This window comes from Notamacropus eugenii, chromosome 2 (assembly GCF_028372415.1).
Source record: "Notamacropus eugenii isolate mMacEug1 chromosome 2, mMacEug1.pri_v2, whole genome shotgun sequence".
In the NCBI taxonomy this organism is placed as follows: Eukaryota; Metazoa; Chordata; class Mammalia; order Diprotodontia; family Macropodidae; genus Notamacropus; species Notamacropus eugenii.
The window spans coordinates 164257312-164278494 of record NC_092873.1 but is presented as its reverse complement, the minus strand read 5'-3'; positions in this window follow the sequence as shown (position 1 = coordinate 164278494).

The following is a 21183-nucleotide window of genomic DNA, read 5'->3' as shown; positions in this document are numbered from 1 at the left end:
ACATGGCCCTAGTGCCTGAGACAGGGTGTGGAGCTAGATCTTCCTGATTCCAAGTCCACCTCCCTAGCCACTAGCCATGGGGCCCCTCAGTATCAGGCATTGTTGTTATTTTAGTCCTTCATTTCTGAAGAGGGCCAAGGACATCACAGGTTATGTCTTGACCTGTGTGCAAATTTAAGTGAGGCAGAGTTGCACAGCCTTACTCTCTCTTCCTGAGTCATCGAAGTCCAGTGGCAAGACAAGGCGAGACAAACTTCAGGACAACTGGCATGGGCCCAGGATTCAGCAGATGACCTTGGTATCTCTGATGTTTAACCAAGCTCTAAGTGCTCCGTAGCATCTGCTTCAGCTGCCTTCATGGCTGCTGAAACAAACTGTTCTATCCACACATTCCTCCAGGGGAAAGCCTTCACATGCTTGGGACAGACATCCCTCTAACGCACCTATTGGTTATCCCCAACCTGGTTTAGCCCATCAGCCAAGGCAGTTTTACCAGGGTTTGGCCACTGCACATGCTATAGCTTCTTGGAGTCACAGGTGAGAGCTGGGGGTCATTTGGACACAAAAAGTGATGAACAGTCTTGAAAAGGGCTCAACAAGTCCTCACACCAAAAGTACTAGTCCTACCTGAATACATAGTAGCAGTGGTGGTGGTGGTAGTAGTAGTAATAGAAGAAGAAGAAGAAGAAGAAGAAGAAGAACAAGAACAAGAACAAGAACAAGAACAAGAACAAGAACAAGAACAAGAACAAGAACAAGAACAAGAACAAGAACAAGAACAAGAAGTAATGGTAGTAGAAGTAGTACTAGCAGTGGAAGTAGTAGTAGTAATAGTGGTAGTAGAAGTAGTGGTAGTAAAAGTAGTAGTAGCAGCAGTGGTGGTAGGTAGTAGTAGTAGGTAGCAATAGAAGTACTAGCAGCAGCAGCAGCAGCAGCAACAGTAGTATTTATGCAGCACTTCAAGCTTTATTACATAGCATTTATCTGGAAAGTTGAGTGAAGCATGCAACTTCCCAATTCCTGCATTTGCTGAGGCAGACAGGTTTTGATGGAAGCTCAAATTACTAAAGTATCCTCCAGCCCTAGGTGAGTGCTTCCTTTTTGGGTGTGCACCCCCTCCTTGAAGGGAGGGAGATGACAGACTGGGGCCACCTCAGGACACAAGCCAGGTGAGGCTTCAGGTATATTTCGCCACAGAGTAGAATCCATCCTCAGATGTCAGCAAAGCTTGGGAGAAGTTCAATTCAGCCATCAGAGGAATCATCACACCTGAGTGACTAAAAACAGTAGTGCTTATAGGAGCAGGGCAGGAATCAAAGAACAGAAGCTTTGCAAGGATTACAAAATACAATTGTACCGGGGGCATGAGCAAACAGTTTCTGAGCCAACAGGAAGAAAGTCTATTATTTTTAGTTAACATTTATTCAGTAAAAGAAGACTACAGGACAGGCCCTCACAATCTGAACTCATTCCTGGCTGAGGGCATAGCTTCTTCACTGCGATTTCAGATGTCTACATTTTCCCCCTTTGCCTTACAAACAAAGATGCTTATTGAGGGCAGAGAAGGAAATAATACATCATGCATGACAGGCTCAGGAAAAACCTATTAAATGGATCCGAGAATTCACCCTGTCTGTTGGCCCTACTGTCAACTGCAGTGGGGCCCAGACCTAGGAAATACATTCCTTTGGAAAGAATCAAGATCCCAAATGCTGCTAACTATCTTGATGGCCATAGAGAGGCAGAAAAGTCATTCACTTGAAGTCAAAGGATCCTAGATTTAGGCCTAGAAGAGCCCCTTAGAGGCTATCAGATCCAAACCCTGTATTTTACAAAAGAGGAACCCAGAGAGGTGAAGTAACTTTACCAGGCACCTAGCTTTCTTTGTTGGTCATCTGTAAAGTAATTATCAGCTTGTCTCTGGGCAAAATTGTAAAGGAGGCAGAGTTTGCATTGAAAGAGGTAGCTAGGTTGTACTGCAATAGAACAGATAGAACACTGAATCTAAAGTCAGGACACCCTAAGTTCAAATCCAGTCTCAGATGGTATGAGCCTGAGCAAGTCATTTAAGCTCTGTCTACCTGTGTTTTCTCATCTGTAAAATGGGGACAGTAATAGTACTTACCTCCCAGGGTTATGTGAGGATAAAAGGAGATAACATCTGGTTTTTTGCTGGTTTCTTAAAATTTATTTTCTTTTCAATTCACGGTCCAAAACAAGCATTTTCATAACATTGTACAATAGAAAAGATGATTGCACATGAAGTGCAAATCTACTTTGTACAAGTTGTTATTCCCTCCAAATATACAACAAAGAGATGAGATTTGTAAAATACTTTGAAAAACCTTTATTGTTAGTCATTTTGACTCTACATTTTCTTGACAAAGATCCTGGGTTAGTGTGCCATTTCCTTCTCCAGTGTGTCCCCATTTTACAGATGAGATTGAGGCAAATAGGGGTTAAATGCCTTGCCCAAGGTCCCACTGTTAGTAAGTGTCTAAGGCCAAAGTTAAACTCAGATCTTCCTAACTCCCATAGAGCTGGTGCTCTATTTACTGAGCCACCTACCTGCCAATTATAAAATCTTAAAGTGTTATATAAATAGCAGTGTTGATGGTGATGGTGATGAGGATGAAAATTCTTCCCTCTTCTTCCTACAGCTTTCCCTTTCCTCACTGCCTTCCCTTCAGAAGTTAACATTCTAAGGATAATTTGTTCATCCTGCCACTGAAGAGAGAAATCTCATGAATTAATTTCATTGAGATAGACTGAGGTGTTAGTGATTATGCATTACCTCTCACAGGAGTATTTACATTTTCAAAGAAGTTATCTAGGAATAAGGAATGCTTAATACATATGTAACCACCTGGAGTGGGCTAGCCAGCCACAAATCTCCTGGGAATTGTAGTTCTCGGTTTGGAAAAAGAGGAAACTAGTAAGAAATTATCCCTTAATGAAAGAGAAGGCTTTTTCTACACTGAGTTACCTAGGAGAACAAGGAGAGAGGAGAGGTGACCGACATCCCTGGTTGGTGCCACTAGATAGAGCTGCAGCTGGTGCCATTTCTACCCTTGGCCATGTGAGATGACCTCCATCTGAATGGATGAGCTGGCAAGTTTTATCACACACAAGAGACTGTGAGCAGGGGTTCACTCACCCAAGAATGGGGGAAAACAATCTTTTAAAGAAAGGAATTGTGCAAGAGCCCTGCCTTGACTCACTCTTACTTCTGTTTGTGTTTTTTCTTAAATTTATTATTAAAGAAAACATTTGCTGGATTTTATTTCTCAGAAATACCAGTGATCAATGCCACCCTCCTGTTGCTGGGTTTACCTTTGTTTAACGCGTGAGAGCACAATGGGAGCCAAGCAGGAGTGAGGTGCCTTTCCTAACACAGGGCTGGGAATTCAAACCTGTGGTTAGAGAGTTTTACCATCTTACTAAAGGGATAATCAGGCAGCAAGATGGTACAGTGAATAGAGTGCTGGGCCTGGAGTCAGGAAGACACATCTTCATGAGTTCAGATCTGGACTCAGATAATTACTAGCTGTGTGATCCTGGGCAAGTCACTTAACCCTGATTGCCTCTTTAAAATGAACTGGAGGAGGAAATGGCAAACCACTCCAATATCTCTGCCAACAAAACTCGAAACAGGGGAGATGACAGTCACATAAAACACAAGCAAAGGACAAAGCAGCCTATGATAGCTGCCTTAGAGAGACACTGGTTTGGAGCTAAGATCACTGAAAGTGGTAGAACCAGGACTAGAACCACTGGAGCCCTAAATATATCTAGTTGTGTAATATTGGGCCAACCAAGGCACCATTCTATGCCTCAGTTTCCTAATCTGCTGAATTAATGGTTTAAGACTATATGGTCTCTCAGGTCTATCTATAAATTGCAAAGACTGTCACTTATGAAATCAGGCATCCATATTCTAGTACCTCAAGTACTATAAATCTTTTGCACTTATGCTTTACAATTTGCCCTTCCTAGAAGGGCAAGTATTTTCATTCCTATCTTACAAATGAGAAAGAATTCACTATGAGGGTAAGAGATGAGGAAGGACTTATTCTTCCCAGAAGTTCTTCAGAGCAGGCTGGGCACATGACTTTGAAAGGCAGCTAAGGAGGATGTAAAGGTCATGAGAGTGGGGGATGGAGGGACTGGTAGCAGCAGTCTATGAAGAGGTGGGAGGTAGGGGAAGGAGTCAATTTTGGGTCCCACCCAGGACCCAGGCATTGGCCTGGCTGCATTGTGTTAGTTCTGGCTCAGATTATCGTTACAAAAACATTTGCATCATTTTTAGATTTTTTTTCCTTTTCTCTACTAAAAATGTGAAAGGCATCCTGGCAGAAGGGACAGAGAACTGGCTTTGGAACCTAGAAGACCTGAATTCAAGTCTAGCACCTGACACATAATGCCTATGTGACAGTCCTCGTGCCCAAGACTAGAAATTGCAGAGGAAGTGCTGATCTGCTTTGGAAGAGAGAGTTTCCTCATTATAGGTTCAATCTCTATCCTATTAAATATATATGTATATATGCATGTATATATGCATGTGTGAATATACAGTGCAGCACTCAATGTAAAAGAGTATTTCTAAGTCAAAAGTTACATTTCAAAATTATATAACCTCTGTTTTAAATGGCATTTAATGTAATCAAAATTGAGGTTATGCCTAGATTATAAAAGTATTATTGTCTAAATGTATTGCCTTCTGGATGAATTACAAAGTAGCCTAACAGAATTATTACCAATGATCTTCAAGGTGAGACAAGGCAACCCCATTTTGTGGATGGGGTCACTAAAGGCAAAAAGAGGGAAACATAAAATTCCACAGAGTCACTGGGAAAACATCCAGAATCATTCACAGGAAGCCAATGAGATGCTAGTAAAATACAAGAAGGAAAACCAGTTCATCTGGATTTTCCATAAACCCCAATAAATCTGTCCCCTTTATAGTCTGTGCTATAGTTTGCCAGCATATTTTTTTAAGCAAAATGGGACTATTTCCTAATGGAAAAAATGTCTCAAGCCTAAACTTATTTGGGGGGTAGAATATCCCTTAAAACATGAATTCACAGTTCAAAACCAGGACTTTTCATCAAGTCTCAATCTGGAGTGAGTTTTTCAACACCAAGTTACAGACACCTGAATGCATGAGGTTGAATGGGCACATTGCTAGGCTCTTAACTAGCAGCTCTAATATTTGCAATTTGCACTATAAATAGCTCTTTGAAGAGTCTGGCTCAGGAGACCAGTTCAGTTAACCACTGACTGGAATGCATTCAGTTTTCCACCTCAAAACATGCTTCCCTGGGACCAGTTTCTGAAAACTTTGCCAGGTGTCATGCTGTTTTGTTTCCTAAAAGGAAGGTGACATCCCTTAAGGCACCAAGAAAGAAGGTCTGCTGACCTAGCTTCGAGAAAATGCACCTGCAGCTGAAGTCATCCTACAGCATGATTTATTAGCAAGTGGCCCCTGTACAGTTTCTACTCCAGAGACAGTCAAGTCAAACAGTCCAGTTGAGGCTCTGTATTGATTTTCCTCAATCTAAGAACTTCAAAGCTGTTCCCAGGGTTGGTCCAATGATATCCTTTCCCACTAGGACTATAGAATATTCTTTGAGAATTTTGTGCCTATCATCAAATGCAACTTCAGGATATGTATGCATCTCACAGTGACTACCATACATATTCCCAAACCACAACTGACATTCTAATTCCTTATCCACTCCCCTTCCTCCCTCTGCCTGAGTCCCAGTCATGGATGCTTCTTTTATATTTGATCATCATATCTGGCTTTGCCTCTTTTGATTTCATCAGAAGCCCTCAATAGTGTCAAGCTGCACTGCACAGTGGGCCTTTATGAGAAAGGAACTTCTGGTCCTACAATGTCAGCCCCAGTAGGTTTAAAGATTGTTTCACATGCAACAAAAATTAATTTTCATTTCTCAAGATACCTCAGGCGCCTCTTTAGAAGTTCTAAGGCCCTCTGGATATAGTAGAAAAGGCAGAGGACCTGGATTCAAATTCTGCCTCAGATGACCATCATCCGTTTGTTTTTGGATAAGTCATTTGGGCCTCAGTTTCATCAGCTATAAGATGAGGGGGTGGGACTAATGACTATTGAGGTTCCTTCTAGATCTATATATGTATGTATGTATATATATGTATATATATAGAAATACACTCATATGTATACATTTATATACATTATATATGAGATTTATATATACATACTTATGAGATCATGTGTATATATGATGTAATCAAATATATGATATATGAGATCATATGTATATATGATCTCATAAACTATATATATGAAGAGAGAGAGAAATTTGGTTTTATGGAAGCTTCAAGCGACCTGTTTGGGCATGGATCTTCTGGTCCTCTCTCCACACTTTCAGATTCCCAGTCCTTTAAGGCACTGGGAACAGTGCCTTAAACAGACATGCTAGAAAATAATTCATATGAATATAGATTTAAAGCTGGAAAGAATTTCAGAGGTCACAGGGTCATAGATCTAGAACTTAAGAAGGGGTCATCTGACCTAAACTCATTTTACAGATAAGGAAACTGAGGCTTAGGGAGGTTAAGTGACTGTCTGAGGTCCCACAAATATTAAGTAAGAGCAAACCCCAGTCCTCCAAATCCAACCCCAGTGCTCTTTGACAGTGAATCAAGAGTGATTCTTTCTTTGAAAGTCAAGAAAAAACAAATGACTGCTTGGTATTTTTGAAGAGTCCTCAAATTTTCAGAGTCATTTGAGTCTTGAAAACCTTCAAGATTAGAGCAGGGGGAAGGAGGAAAAATGAAGGAATAAAAACATTCCTTCACTGTATTTAACACCCACTAGGCCAGCTTTGAGCTGTCACTGTTATTGGCTGAACCGTGCCTTTTGTTGTTTTGGGTTTTTTTATAAAGTAACTGAAGAACTATAAAAAGCTTAAAACTGAGGAAAACAATAAACATCTGTGGAGGATGAGCAGCAAACTCTAAAGAAAGAGCCCGTCTGGGTTACAGAAGGTCACGCTACTGTAAAAGGAAGTGTTCGAGCATCACTAACGTTTGCATAGCTCGATGTTTTGCACAAAACAAGCCACCTTTCCCTGACGGTTCAAGCTTCCCCTCCTCCCACCCTTTTCCTCCACTCCCACTCCCCCATTAAGATAGAAGGGCAAATGCACAGCACCAAAACTCGTAGTAATTATTTCCTGAAAACAGTATTTATTTTAAATGAACTCAACCATGTGCCAGTACGCTTGAGGGGTTCCAACACATCGGAGTACACAGCACCCCCATGACAATGCACTTGGATCCAGAAGTATTCACCCTCTGAGTTCTGTCCCCTTAGCTCCCATGGAATTCATACACTTGACTCAACTAGCCAAGTGGCCCATAGCTCTCCCCCTCTTTAAACATATACCTCCATTTGTAGGAAAATCAAATATCTCAAGGTAATAATTCCCCCTCCTACAAGAAATAGGAAGTATCCCAGGCTCATATCACCCATCTCTTTACGTTAGTTCTTAACCTTGAATTTTTAAAAAATATTTTGATAATTGTATTTCAAAATAATTGGTTTCCTTGGTAAATGTGTATTTTATTTTATGAATTAAAAATATTATTCCATGAGAAGAAGTTCATAGGTCTCACCAGACTGCCAAAGAGGTCTGTGACCCAAGACCCCTGCTCTAGGGGAATTCTCACAATCAGGAAGGTGGCAGTTACCATCTGTTCTATGCCTTTGAGCACCTGGCAAGCTCCCAACATTGTACTTGGTACTGTGAAATATAGATCCTTCTCCCTCCCCTGACAGAGAGACATTTGGATTGCTTTATACCAAAAGAGACCTTTAATCTTTGCATGGTCTTTGGAGGGGCCACTGGAGGTATGTGACTGTATATTTGTTTCCCTGAGTCTAGTTTTATGTGAACTGGCTCTAGAATCACTTCTGTTCCCAAACCCAGGCTGCCATCTGCCAGTTCCCATACCCATCGATGAAGCTCTCAAAATTCTTCACTGGGATGTTTGAAGTGTTGACTCCAACAAATGTTTAACCATCAAATTTCATACGTGCTGCCTTGGGCAAGACTTTCACACAAAGAGACTATTTAAGGTCATGTGGGGGAGATAGAGACACTTTAGAAAGTGTCCATAATGAAGGAATTTTATTTTTAGCTAGATCCTCTCAAACACATGCTATGCAACAACTCCCTACTCTTGATATCATTTAGCAAATCCACATTCGTTCTCACATAGTCCATTTGGGTAAACAGCAATGTTTAAAAAAAAAACAACTCACTTTCATAAAAAGTGAGGATGAGCAATCAGCAATGTTACACACTGGAAAGAAAGTTGGATTTTGACTCCTAAGATCTGGGTGCAAATCTTAGCTCTCTTAATTGTATCCCATTTGACCTTGGACAAATTACTTCTCTCTGTGCTCTTCTGTTCTATGAGGGAGATGCACTAGATCAGTGGTGTCAGACTCAAGTAGAAATGGGTCACATATTGACTTAGTTATAAAATGTAATGTTATCTATGTTTTATTGTGTCACTTATTTTGTCAGTTTCCCAATTATATTTTAATATGGTTCTGGCCCTACTCAGAAGTTGAGAGTGCTTGAAGTATGGCAGCCAGTTGCCTGAGAACTCTGTGTTAGATGATTTCTAAGATCCCATCCAGCTGAAATTCTTTATGGGCATTTTCTCTCCTGATGTCTAGTTTTCCTGGGATGCCTGATTCTGTCCAAGCATTTTGTTCCTTATGTATCTGGGGAACAGAGATGTAGTCCAAGAGCACTACTTCTCCCCCAGGGGTATGATTCAGAGAGCAAATCAATCAACCAGCATTTGTTCAGTAGGTTCCATGTGCCAAGCATTGTGCTAAATGATAGAAGTACAAAAAAAAAAATGAAAACTAGTCTCTGTCTTTTAAAATTTTTATTTGTTTACTTTTAGTTTACAACATTCAGTTCCACAAGTTTTTGAGCTCTAAATTTTCTCCCCCTCCTTCCCCTCCTCTTTTCCCCTTTCTCAAGACAAAATGCATTCCAAGATATAGGCTCTACAAATACATTCACATTAAACATATTTTCACATCAGTAATGTTGCAAAGAAGAATTATAACCAATGAAATGACCCACGAGAAAGAAGAAATAAAACAGAAAAGAGAGCAAGCAGTATGCTTCGATCTGCATTCACACTCTGTAATTCTTTCTCTGCATGTGGACAGCATGTTCTATCACGAGTGTTTTGGAGTTGTCTTAGAACCTTGTGTTGCTGAGAAGAACCAAGTCTATCAAGGTTAGTCAACGTGTACTGTACTGTACTGTAACTGTGTACAACGTTCTCCTGGTTCTGCTCACTTCACTCAGCATCAGTTCATATAAGTGTTTCTAGGCTTTTCTGAAGTCTGCCTGCTCATTATTTCTTACAGCACAATAGTATTCCATTACATTCATATACCACAACTTGTTCAGACATTCCCCAATGGATGGGAATCCCCTCAATTTCCAATTCTTTGCCAACACAAAAAGCTGCTATAAATATTTTTGTCCATGTGGATCCTTTTTCCGTTGATAGGATCTCTTTGGGATACAGCCCTAGAAGTGATATTGCTGGGTCAAAGGGTATGCACATTTTTATAGCCCTTTGACCATAATAAGGAGCTTACATTCTACCAAGAGAGAAAACATAGACATAGAGAGGTAAATATAGTATACACACAAAATAGATATAAGGCATCCTTAGGAGAGAATGTTCAATCAGCTGGGGTGAACAGAAAAGGCCTCCTTTGAAAGATAGCACTTGATCTGAGTCTTGAAGGAAATCATTTCAGGAATGAGGAACTACCAGTACAAAAAGCAAAAGGGAGGTGGAGAGGGGAGGCAGGGTTAGCCCATGACAGGAATAAATAGTATGTGGAGGAGAATAATGTATAAGACAACAATAATAGTGTATACTTCACAAGATTATTGTGAAGACTGAAAGAGATCCCCTATGTAAAGCATTATAAAAATTCTAAGATTTTCCCAACTTCCTTTTGTCCTAACTCTCCTTCCTCTATGTCTATAACCTGACAGAAAAAAATACATATGTGTGTATACATATATATTGCTAGTCTCCTCCTTGACATAGAGGGCAAAAGAATTAGGCTCATTGTCTGACTTATCCTCTCAAAGTTGGCTGGTTGGTTGTTGTCCTTCATTCTTGAAAAGGACCAAATTGACATTACTATGTTGGAGTCAAGACATAGGGTGTCCAACTGTGGTGGATTGGGGCAGTATGAGCTTACAAGGCACAGGTTGGGCACAAATAGCCCATTAAAACATTTGGAGCGGAGATGTATCTAAACTTGAGTATCTCACCTTTCTTTGGAGCCTCCAAAGTAAGCCACCAATAAAAGGATAGACAAGTGATAGGTACAACAGAGAAAATGTCGTGGGTACACATCGGTTATTGGAATTCTTCCTCTTGCAAACCTCAGGCGTCAGTTGCCATTAACAAATTGTGAGCCCTACCTGTGGTAGATATAGGATGTGAGAATTCCACCCTCACACTTCCCATCTCACAAGATAAAGACACCAAATTCCTAGGGCCAAACAACTATATACTCACACTATAGAGAGAGAAATGTGAATTCTAGTTCAAATACGATAATCAACACACACACACACACACACACACACACACACGTATATATATAAAGGTCCACATGGCCTTACCATGGCATTACTATTCAGCAATGACTTCCAAGAATCTCACAGAAAAGGGAGGGCAAAGTCCCAATCAATACCACAGTGCTTCAGAGGGTCAATTGAAGGCAGATGATGATTAGAAGATACCATCTCCAATGAAATAAAAACAAGAACAGAAGACCGCCTGTGGACTGATGGGGGCCAAGCCAAATCTCAGTCTGAAACTGGTCACAAATTATGGTAAAAACTCTCCAGGGAAGGCTATGATTGGTGCTTTCCAGTCACACATTGCATCCTTTTGATACAGACATCAGGGCAGCTTTGGAAACAATTGGAGAATCAAAAGCCCAAGCAAGAGAGGGTTTCTGAAAGGGGAACTATTGGGCCCCAAAGCTTTCAATTTTGGTGGAGCATTCACACAGCTGCTTTAAAACAAGCTGTTATTATTATTCCGCTTCTCCATTCAAGTCCCTAATGAGGGGCAAAGCCAGCACGCAGCAAGGTAAAGAGAATTTTAGATGAAAAAGTCAACGGACAGTTAAGAGGGTTGCAACAGTGTCTGAGCTTTCCAGCTGGATGCATGGATTGAAGGAGAAAGAAAAAAATTTAAAAGGGAATGGCCCTTTTAAATTTTTCCCCCTTATTCTTCCAGGAACTCTTAGGTCTTGTCATTTTTGTAGTCAGAGACATTCATTTAATCACTAGCATACTTTATGAAAGAAAAATGTATAGACCTTCTAGCCCACAAATCTATTGCAACTGGTCCAATTTTCATTACCAGAAATAACGAGAGGAAATGAGAAGCAGGTGTGGGAAGGCTTCCCTGAGCAATGCCAGGGCTCTGTTTTAATTCAGCTGGAGGGAAATATGCCCTGCCGCTAGCTCATCGCCTTGCAGCTCACAGACTGAGAGGTCAAGCTATTAAAATCAGCCAAATATGTGCAAATTATTTTTTTTAGTCCACATTACTGAAGCACTAGCCAGTGGGATATTTGGCTGACTTTTGACAGATGCAACAATAAATCTCTGGGGTGGTAAATATAGTTTCTTAGATGACTGGAAAGATTCGGGACATAAGTTGTGAGGATCTCACAATTAATCAAAGAAAACTGCTCATATGAAAAACATGAAACTATTTTTGGGAGGTGATGGAAACCTAAAATAAGTTCCATATTTCTTTCACTAGTTACACAAGTCTTACTGGAACAGGGACTGAGGAGATGCCTGAAGGTTAATATGATGAATTGTTTGCATCAGTTTGATACAATGTCATGTCATATGAGGGTTGGATTGAAGGAATGGGATGGTGAGCCTGGAAAAGATAAGACTTCCATGTCATGGAAGACATGATAACTGCCTTCAAATATCTGTAAGGTTGTCACATGGAAACAGGATAAGACAAGAAGCAACGCCTGAGTGTTACAAAGGGGACAACTTGGGCTTCGTGTTAGGAAAACGTCCTAGCAATTAAAGGTATCCAAAAGTGGAATCATCTCTCCTGGGAAGCAGTGGGTTTCCTCTCACTGAAGATCTTCCAGTGCAGGAGTCAGGAGGACCTGAGTTCAAATGTCACCTCAGACACTTGACACTCACTAGCTGTGTGACCTTGGGTAAGTCACTTAACCCCAACTGCCTCATCCTGGGTCATCTCCAGTCATCCTGATGAATATCTGGTCACTGAATTCAGATGGCCATGGAGGAGAAGTGAGGCTGGTGACCTGCACAGCCCTCTCTCACTCAAAACAAAGTCAAGTGCAAGTCATGTCATCATTTCTCTGATGGCATGGTCTTTGGCAACCAAGGACAAACACACATGTAGACCCATTGGAGAGGGGATTCCTTCAGACAAAGTATGTATCAAATAATTACAACAGACCTTTCCAACTCTGAAATTCTGTGATTCTGTAATATCTCAGAATGCCTTTTGTCTGAGTACAAATGCTAGAGAAAGTTAGCCAAACGTTCCACTGGCTAGTGATTCAGTGGTGTGGACTAAAAAGTCCCTAGAGAATGTAAAGAGAACAGAGACAATGAGCTGAATTTGACATTTCTACTTTTCTCCACGTTCCTAAATACTCCAATATTGGTGACTTTTGTTCTTTAGATGCTTTAATCATTCTAGAAAATGTATAATTCTTCAAGATTTAAGGAGAGATCAGCACTCAGACTTGGATGCGTTATATGCAAAATCAATGTTTTTACATTGTGGTGCTAAAGAAGACTTTGGAATGTCCCTTGGAAAGCAAGGTGATCAAATCAGTCAATACTTAAAGAAACTAATTTAGACTATTCACTGGAAGATCAAATACTGAAACTGAAGCTTACATATTTTGGTCACATAATGAGAAAACAGAACTTTGGAAAAGACTCTGAGGTTGGGGATTGAAGGCAAAAGGAAAAGGGGACGGCAAAGGATGAGATGGATAGATAGGGTCATGGATACAATGAACATGAACTTGGACAGACTGAAAGGTAGCGGAGAAAAAAAGGATCTGACATGTTATGTATGATTCATGGGGTCATGAAGAGTTGGACATGACTGAAAAACTGTACAGCAACAAATACTGTATATACCAGTTTGCTGTCAATAAGTAGAGAATAACAATTTTAAAATTCATTCATTAGGGTCCTATCTGAAGCTCTTTTCTGAAAAACAATCTTTTGTTAGGAAAGTTAGACCCTATGCCTTGAGTTACCACAATTAGTTATCACACAATTAGTGTCATGAAGAGCTGGAAAACCTGGATTCTAGTCTAGATTTTGAACTAATTAATTACATGACCTTGGGCAAGTGTCTTATTCTCTCTCTGTCTCAGTTTCCTTCTCTGAAAAATGAAAAGGTTGCACCAAATGATCTCTACGGTCCTTTCTGACTCTAAAATTCTAGATTCTATGAAAATGTTCCTTCTTATGTTAAAATTTCAAGACTTGAGAAATCATTTGTGGATTCTGAGCACATATTTTCTTACTGCCATTACCAATAACTAAATGTAACAAATGATTAATGTTGACCAAGTGTAGACAGGTCCTCCAGAGACAGGCAATGTAGAGTAGTAGATAGAACACTGAAGTCAGAAGAACCTAGGTTCAAATCCCATCTCAGACATTTAGTTACTGTGTGTCCCTGGGCAAGTTACTGCTCTGTATCTTAATTTCCTTACTTGTAAAATGAAGAGGTTGAACTGAATGGCCTCTATGACCCTTTCCAGTTCCAAACCTACAGTCCTTTGTTACATTTGCTAATAATTCATGCCAGCAGTAAGAACATTAGCACAAATTTAGTCTTTAGCTATTAAGTTAGTTATTCAAACTCCAGGCTCTTACACCTGGGGGAGCAAGTTTTGTCTAAGAGGATATCACAGAGCCTGGTCTAACCCTCCCTGGGATGTGACCTCTAGCCTTTTTGTGGGTATGAGAAGCTTAATGATGTGTTCCTGCCTTCAGACACTAGTACTAAAGGGACAAGGACAGATACAGATGATTCCTTCAAGGGAACAAAGATCACATTGGTTGAGAGGGCTCCCTTTAGGCCCAGAAACCTTATTGTCCACCCCACTGCATCGGCTAAGACTCCCAGTAACCTCATTAGCACAAAACATTAATACATATACACAGTATGGAAAATTACAAAAGAATACATAAGCATGTGAGACAAAGCATGACAGAGGAAGGACAGCCACATGCTAGTTATATGATTCCAGGCAAGTCACAGAAACTTATTATCCCAGGAAACTCTCAAAAACTGAACGTTACATACTATTGTTATTCTCATTGGTGGAGGGTGATTTCATGCTAGGGATCCTCCACACTGATAAAATCATAGGTCCAGACCCTATATGTGTGTGTATATGTGATATTTATGAAATATATATACACACATACACACAAATATGTGGAATGCATAGGCTCATGAGTTTGAATACATATGTACATACAGGGTCTGGACCTATGATTTGATCAGTGCAGGAGATTTAAGGTTACGTGCATATATGCATATACATGTATATGTGTATATACATATATACATGGAATATATACTCATGAAGGTGAATGTGTGTGTGTGATCTGAATCTATCATTTGTTCAGTACAGGAGATTTAAGGTTACATGTATGCGTGCATGCATGTATATATGTATATACACATATACACACACATATATATGGAATATATATTCATGAATGTGAATGGGTGTGTGTGTGTATGTATGTGTGTGTGTGTGTGTGTGTGTGTGTGAGATCTGGACCTAAGTTTTGATCACTACAGGAGATTTAAGATTATATATATGGATGGATGTATACACACATATACTACACACATATGCATATGCATTTGTAGATAGATAGATAGATATATGTACATAGCACATATGTACACAAACACATATATTTATATAGTATATATACATGTATATATATATATATATATATATATATATATATATATACACACACACACATATTTGAGATGCTATATGTATACATGCCCAGTATATAGTGGATAGGAGTTCACTTTGGAACTAGGAAGTCCTAGGTTCAAATCTTACCTCTGACCCATTCTAACTAAATAACCCTGGGCAAATCATTTAACTTGTAAGTACCCAAAGCAACTAAGAATGTACTTTGCAGAACAGTTGTTGATCTGCATTGATAAAATTTCCTCATCCAGGCATTCTCTATGCTAATGAAATCACAGGTCCAGGCCCTAATCATGTATGTATATGTGTGTATATGTGCATGTGTGCACATATGTGGGCATGAATCCCTGTACTCATCTCTACTAGAACCAGAAATATATTACCTTAAGTCTCTTCTATCTGCCAAAATCTATGAAAGTGAGCATTAAGGTACATTTTATCAAATCTCTACCCTGCTTAATCAGTTACATGAAAGCAAATTTCCATCTTTGGGGTCTTTATCAATTAGGGCCTCCACTAAGGTTCTATGATAACATGTGATGACAGTGTTGAGATGAGTTTGAGTTCTCTAAGGTAATGTCCATGGAACATGAGCTCTGGCAGGTCCCATTAATTTGGAAATGCTTTCAATAAAATCCCAGTGACAGCCTGTGTGACTGCTGTCCAGAGACCAGCCCAGCTAAGCTTGATAAGGTTTATCACTAGAACATTGGACACCTGGTGATGAATTTTATTGGACAGAACAAATCAGAAAGATTCAAGATCTGATTGTCTACTAAAGCTCAGAGTTGTGAAAGGATTGCGAATTGCGAGACTCAAGGGGGACAGGCTAGTTGTCTTCAAACATTTGACAGGCTGTCATATGGAGGAAGACTTAGCTTGGCTCTGTTTGGCTCTAGAGGGCAGCCCGAGAAGTGATGGGTAAAAATTGTAGAGAGGCAATTTTAGGTTTGATATTAAGAAAAACTTCCTAACAATTAAAGCTTTTCAAAAGCAGAATGCTCTGCCTTAGGAGGCAATAGGTTTTTCCCTCTTTATAGGTCTCCAGGCAGAGGCTGTTTTTCAATCCTGTCCGACTCTTTGTGACCCCATTTGGGATTTTCTTTACAAAGATACTGGAGCGGTTTGACATTTCTTTCTCCAGTTTGTTTTACAGATGAGGAAACTGAGGCAAACAAGGTTAAATGACTTGCCCAGTGTCACACAGCTAGTAAGTATCAGAGGCTAGATTTGAATTCAGAAAGAGGAGTCTTCCTGGCTCCAAGCCCAGTGCTCTATCCACTGAGCCATGTAGATGCCTCCTATATACATATATACATAAACATACGTGTACCAGCTACTAACTATTCAATTTAAATTTAAAAAATTTTTAAGCACCTACTTCATGGATAGAACATGAAAGCTAGTAAGGGGACTATAAAACATGCAAATGACCAACACAAGATGGCTGGAGAGAGGCATACAAAGTACTGATGACTAAGAATAGAAAAGTCTTTGAGTTATAAAGTAATGAGACTGATTTTCATATGTACTTTATGGAAATCCATCTTATTATTTCATAGCGGAACCTTATTATAGAAGACAAATTAAAGAGATGTGAATAATCTTAATAATTTCCCCATGACTTTGGATTATAGGATTTAGAGTTGGGAGGGACTTTATAGATACAGTCTAATTCCCCAGTCCTTTTAATGACAAATTGAAGTCCAGAGAGATAATAGGTAAGTGATTTACTCAAGGTCACACCAGAATTAAGTAGCAGAACAACGATCCCAACACTGTCTTCAAATTCAAAATCTAAGGCTCTTTCCTTTCTGGCACACAGCCCTTTGAAAGGCAATATATTAGACATGAAAAACTTCAAACAAAAGCCTATTTTCTATTTAAATATTTCATTACTGATAAAAAACTTTGCATAAGACCAAAGGTGACAGGTATGATCAGAGTTATAATACCAGAAAAAGAGGTGGGACATGTAATCAGAAACAACTAGGTAGCCCAGTGAGAATAGATCACTAGACTTGGAAAACCTGAGTTCAAATTCTGCCTCAGACACTTAATAGCTTTGTGACTCTGGGCAAATCATTTAATCTCCCTGAGCTTCAATTTTCTCATCTATTAAATGAGGAAATTGGGTTAAATGACCTCTAAGTTTCCTTCTAGCTCAAAATCTATGATCCTACGGCAAGTGATTACAGATGGATGGTCTATATGCTACACTGATACCCATGAAATGCCAAAAGATCTACTCTATAGACTTAAAGCAGTGGATAGACTTCCTCCTACCTCCACCCTCCACCCCATGGAGGGTTTATGGCAAGGCACAGACAAGTATAGGATGAAAAGGCATGATTAGATTGTGCTGTTAGAGGAAAGAGTTGTAACCAAGGCAGGGAAAACAGGACTTTGTCCCAGGTGCAGCTGAATTTAACCACAACTGAAACCGTAGGCATGGGGAAACCAGCCATGGTATGTGCTCAGAAGGGTGACATGGAAGGGGTAGGAGTACCAGCACTCCAGGCTCTGATCCTTCACCAGGGTTTAGTCATTTAACTTCTCCATTCCTCAGTTTCCCCACCTATTAAATAAATGTGGCTGGACTACATAAACATCCAGCCCTAAATTTATGATGCTATGCTTCCTAGTCTATAAACAAATATTTATTAAATGACTACCATGTGTGAGGTACTATGCAAGGTGCTGGGGATATGGAGTAAAAAAATTAAATAGTCCTTGACTTCAGGATTCTTATGTTATACAGGAATAGGGCATCTATTGTTCCATTCAGATTATAGCATTTCCAACACTCTGAGCAACCTCCCACTCAAGCCAAGGCTGGAGGGAAGTAAAGGGATGAGTCAGCAGACAACCCCGAATCTTTAAAGCTGGAGGTGAAGGAAAGCAGGGAGTTTTCCACCTCCAAGCAATCAACTCTGTACCTGTCAGTGCTCCAGTATCATCAACTGCTATAGGTTCAAATTATCATCTCTTTGCAAACAGCACCCAGTTTCTCTCTATATATAGCCCTAGTCTCCCTCCTGATCTGCAGTCCCACACTTATAACTTCCTATTGGATATCACTAACTGAAGTTCCCTCAGGAATCTCAAATTCAACATGTCCAAAATGAAAATAATTTTATATACCCTTCACTGAACCTGTTCCTTCTTTAATCTCTCTCTGTTGAGTGACTGTCACCTTTCTAGTCACTCACAATCTTAGAGTCATTCCTGAATCCTTTCTCTCCCACACCTGCCATAATACATCTAACTACCTTGTCTTATCGATTCTACCTCTACATCTCTCACATTTGTCACCTTCTCTCCATTCACATAACCACCATCCTAATTCAGGCCCTTACCATCTCTCAACTAGACTATTACAACTGCCTCCTAATCATTCTTCTCTGTTCCTGCTTCTTCTCCTCTCTCCAATCTATCTTCTTTGTTGTCATTGAGTTGTTTCCATTGGTACAACTCTTCATGACCTCACTTGGGGTTTTCTTGGCAAAGATAATGGTGTGGGTTTCCCATTTCCTTCTCCAGCTCATTTTACAGATGAAGAAAGTGAGGCAAACAGTGCTAAAGTGACTTGCCCAGGGTCACACAACTGGTAAGTGTCTGAGGCAGATTTGAACTCAGAAAGATGAGTTTTCATGACTCCAGGCACTCTAGCCACTGTGCTACCTTTCCTCTACTGAGTCATCAAACTAATCTTCCCAGTGTTGCTCCACTGCTCTGGAAGCTTCTGGAGCTCCCTAGTGCCATGAGAACAAACTGTGGACTCTTCAGATTGGCATTGAAAGCCCTTCATATCATGCCACAGCCTCCCTTTCCAAACCTCACACATTCTGTATTTGAGATAAACTAGCCTGCTTACTGTTCTCCAAACTTAAGGCTCCATCTTCTACCTCTATGACTTTTCATGGGTTATTCCTTATTTCTGGAATATGCATTCCCTTCACTTTCATCTCCTTAATTTTCTCTTGAGTTTCAGCTCAGGTCCTACCTTCTATGGGAAATCTTTTCAGACACCCTCAAAGGTTGATGCTTAAACTATCATATATATAAATCTGTTTATGTGTTGTCTTATCCCAGCAGACTATAAGCTCCTTGAATGGAGTTATTTTTCATTTGTTTGTTTTCTCTTTTCATTTTCTCTGGATCTGTGGAAAATCCCCCAGCATGGGGACAAACAGCTGATCTCATTGCCAGAGAGACTTAAGTCCAAGGTACAACTCTGGATGTATGATCCTAGGCAAGTCACTTAACCTCTCAGTGCTTGAATAATAGAATAAACTCCCAAGACTTATTTCTAAAGATCATGGCAACTGCACTGGGAGGAAGGATTTCCTCAACTGGGAGGGCCCTTATCAATGAAATCACAACTCCAATCTCAATCTTATCTATCTCCCAAGGTGGCTGAAACACAGTAGGTGTTTCAATATTTGTTGGATTGAATTGGAGGAGATCAGATGATCTGCTGGGGATAGGGGACGGGGGAGCCGCAAAGCACATTCTCTCTCCCTTACAATAGTACATCAGGTTCTTATCTCACTCACTACTACCCATACAGACCCCAGCTAAGATCACCTTTTCTACGTCTTGCCCCAGGAGCAAAAACAAAATCCTAGTTACAATCCTGAGAAGAAGAATCAACATGGATGTAGCAGTAGTAGTAGTAGTAGTAGTAGCAGTAGTAATCGTAATAGTAGTAGTAGTAGTAGAAGAAGCAGAAGAAATAGTAGTAGTAGTAGTAATAGTAGTAGTAGTAGTAGTAGCAGTAGTAGTAGTAGTAGCAATAGTAGTAGTAGTAGCAGTAGTAGTAGTAGTAGCCATAGTAATGGTAGCAGTAGTAGTAGTAGTAGTAGTAGTAGTAGTAATTATTGTTCTTCATTTCTTTTTCAAAGAGGACTAAAGACATCACAAAGGTAATGTCTTGATTTGCCCATGAAGTGGATTTGAGACAGTTGCACAAAGTCACCAGCCTCTCTCTCTCTTCCAAAGTAATCTAAGTCCAGTGGTAAGACAAAAGTCAAGACAATTGATGATGGCCAGGGATGCAGTGGATGACCTTGGTGTCTCAGGTGTCAGACCAGTCTTTAAGTGCCTGGTATCTGCTTCAGCTGCCTTCATGGTTGCTGGAACAAATTGTTCTCAATTGGGGAAGTCTTCTAATGCTTAGGCTGCACATCCCCCATAACTCATCCATCATGGTTGAGGCTTGTCGATTACCCTCAACCTGATTTAGTTTGTCTGCCAAGAAAGTTTAATTGGGATGTGGCCACTGCACATATTACAGCTTCTTGGAGATACAGCGGAGAGTTGGGTGAAGCTAGACACCAAAGGTGGATGAGCAACCCTGAAAAGGGTTCTACAAGACCCCACAACAGAAGTGCTAGTCCTTCCTGAACAACTAGTAGTAGTCAGCAACATTTATGTGAAATGTAAAGGGTTTGAAAAATGTTCTACGTATTTTATGTCATTTAATTCTCACAAATACCTGTGAAGATGATGCTATTATGATTCCCATTTTACAGGAAAGGAAACTGAGGCTGAGAGAGATCAGCTTACCTAGAGTTACACACCTCGTATCACAGAATTTGAACTTAGGTCTCCTGTCTCCAAGTTCAATGTTCTCTTCATGACTACAGTGTGTAGCTGACTATCCTTTAGAGTCCTGAGGTATCAGTGAGCATATATAATGACCAGTGAAAAGCAAAATCAGATGACTCTTTCTGCTAGGCTTTCCCATTTGGTGTCAAGACTGAAGGTCCTTCGCCATATGTACTCACACAGCTCATTCCTTCTACTAAATAGAAACATACGTGCATACACATGCACACTTACACATTCACACATGTACACAGAGAAAAACCAAGCCAAATGAGGAAATACATTCAGGAACCTGGTTCCAGGGAAGATGGTGATTGGAAATGCCCTTGAGGCTCAACTCACATTGTAATGATGCACCACAAACAAAGACCACACGCTTTCCTCTCAGATCTGATTCAGTACAGGGAGGTGAGGGTGAAGGATAAGGCACACTTACGTATTCT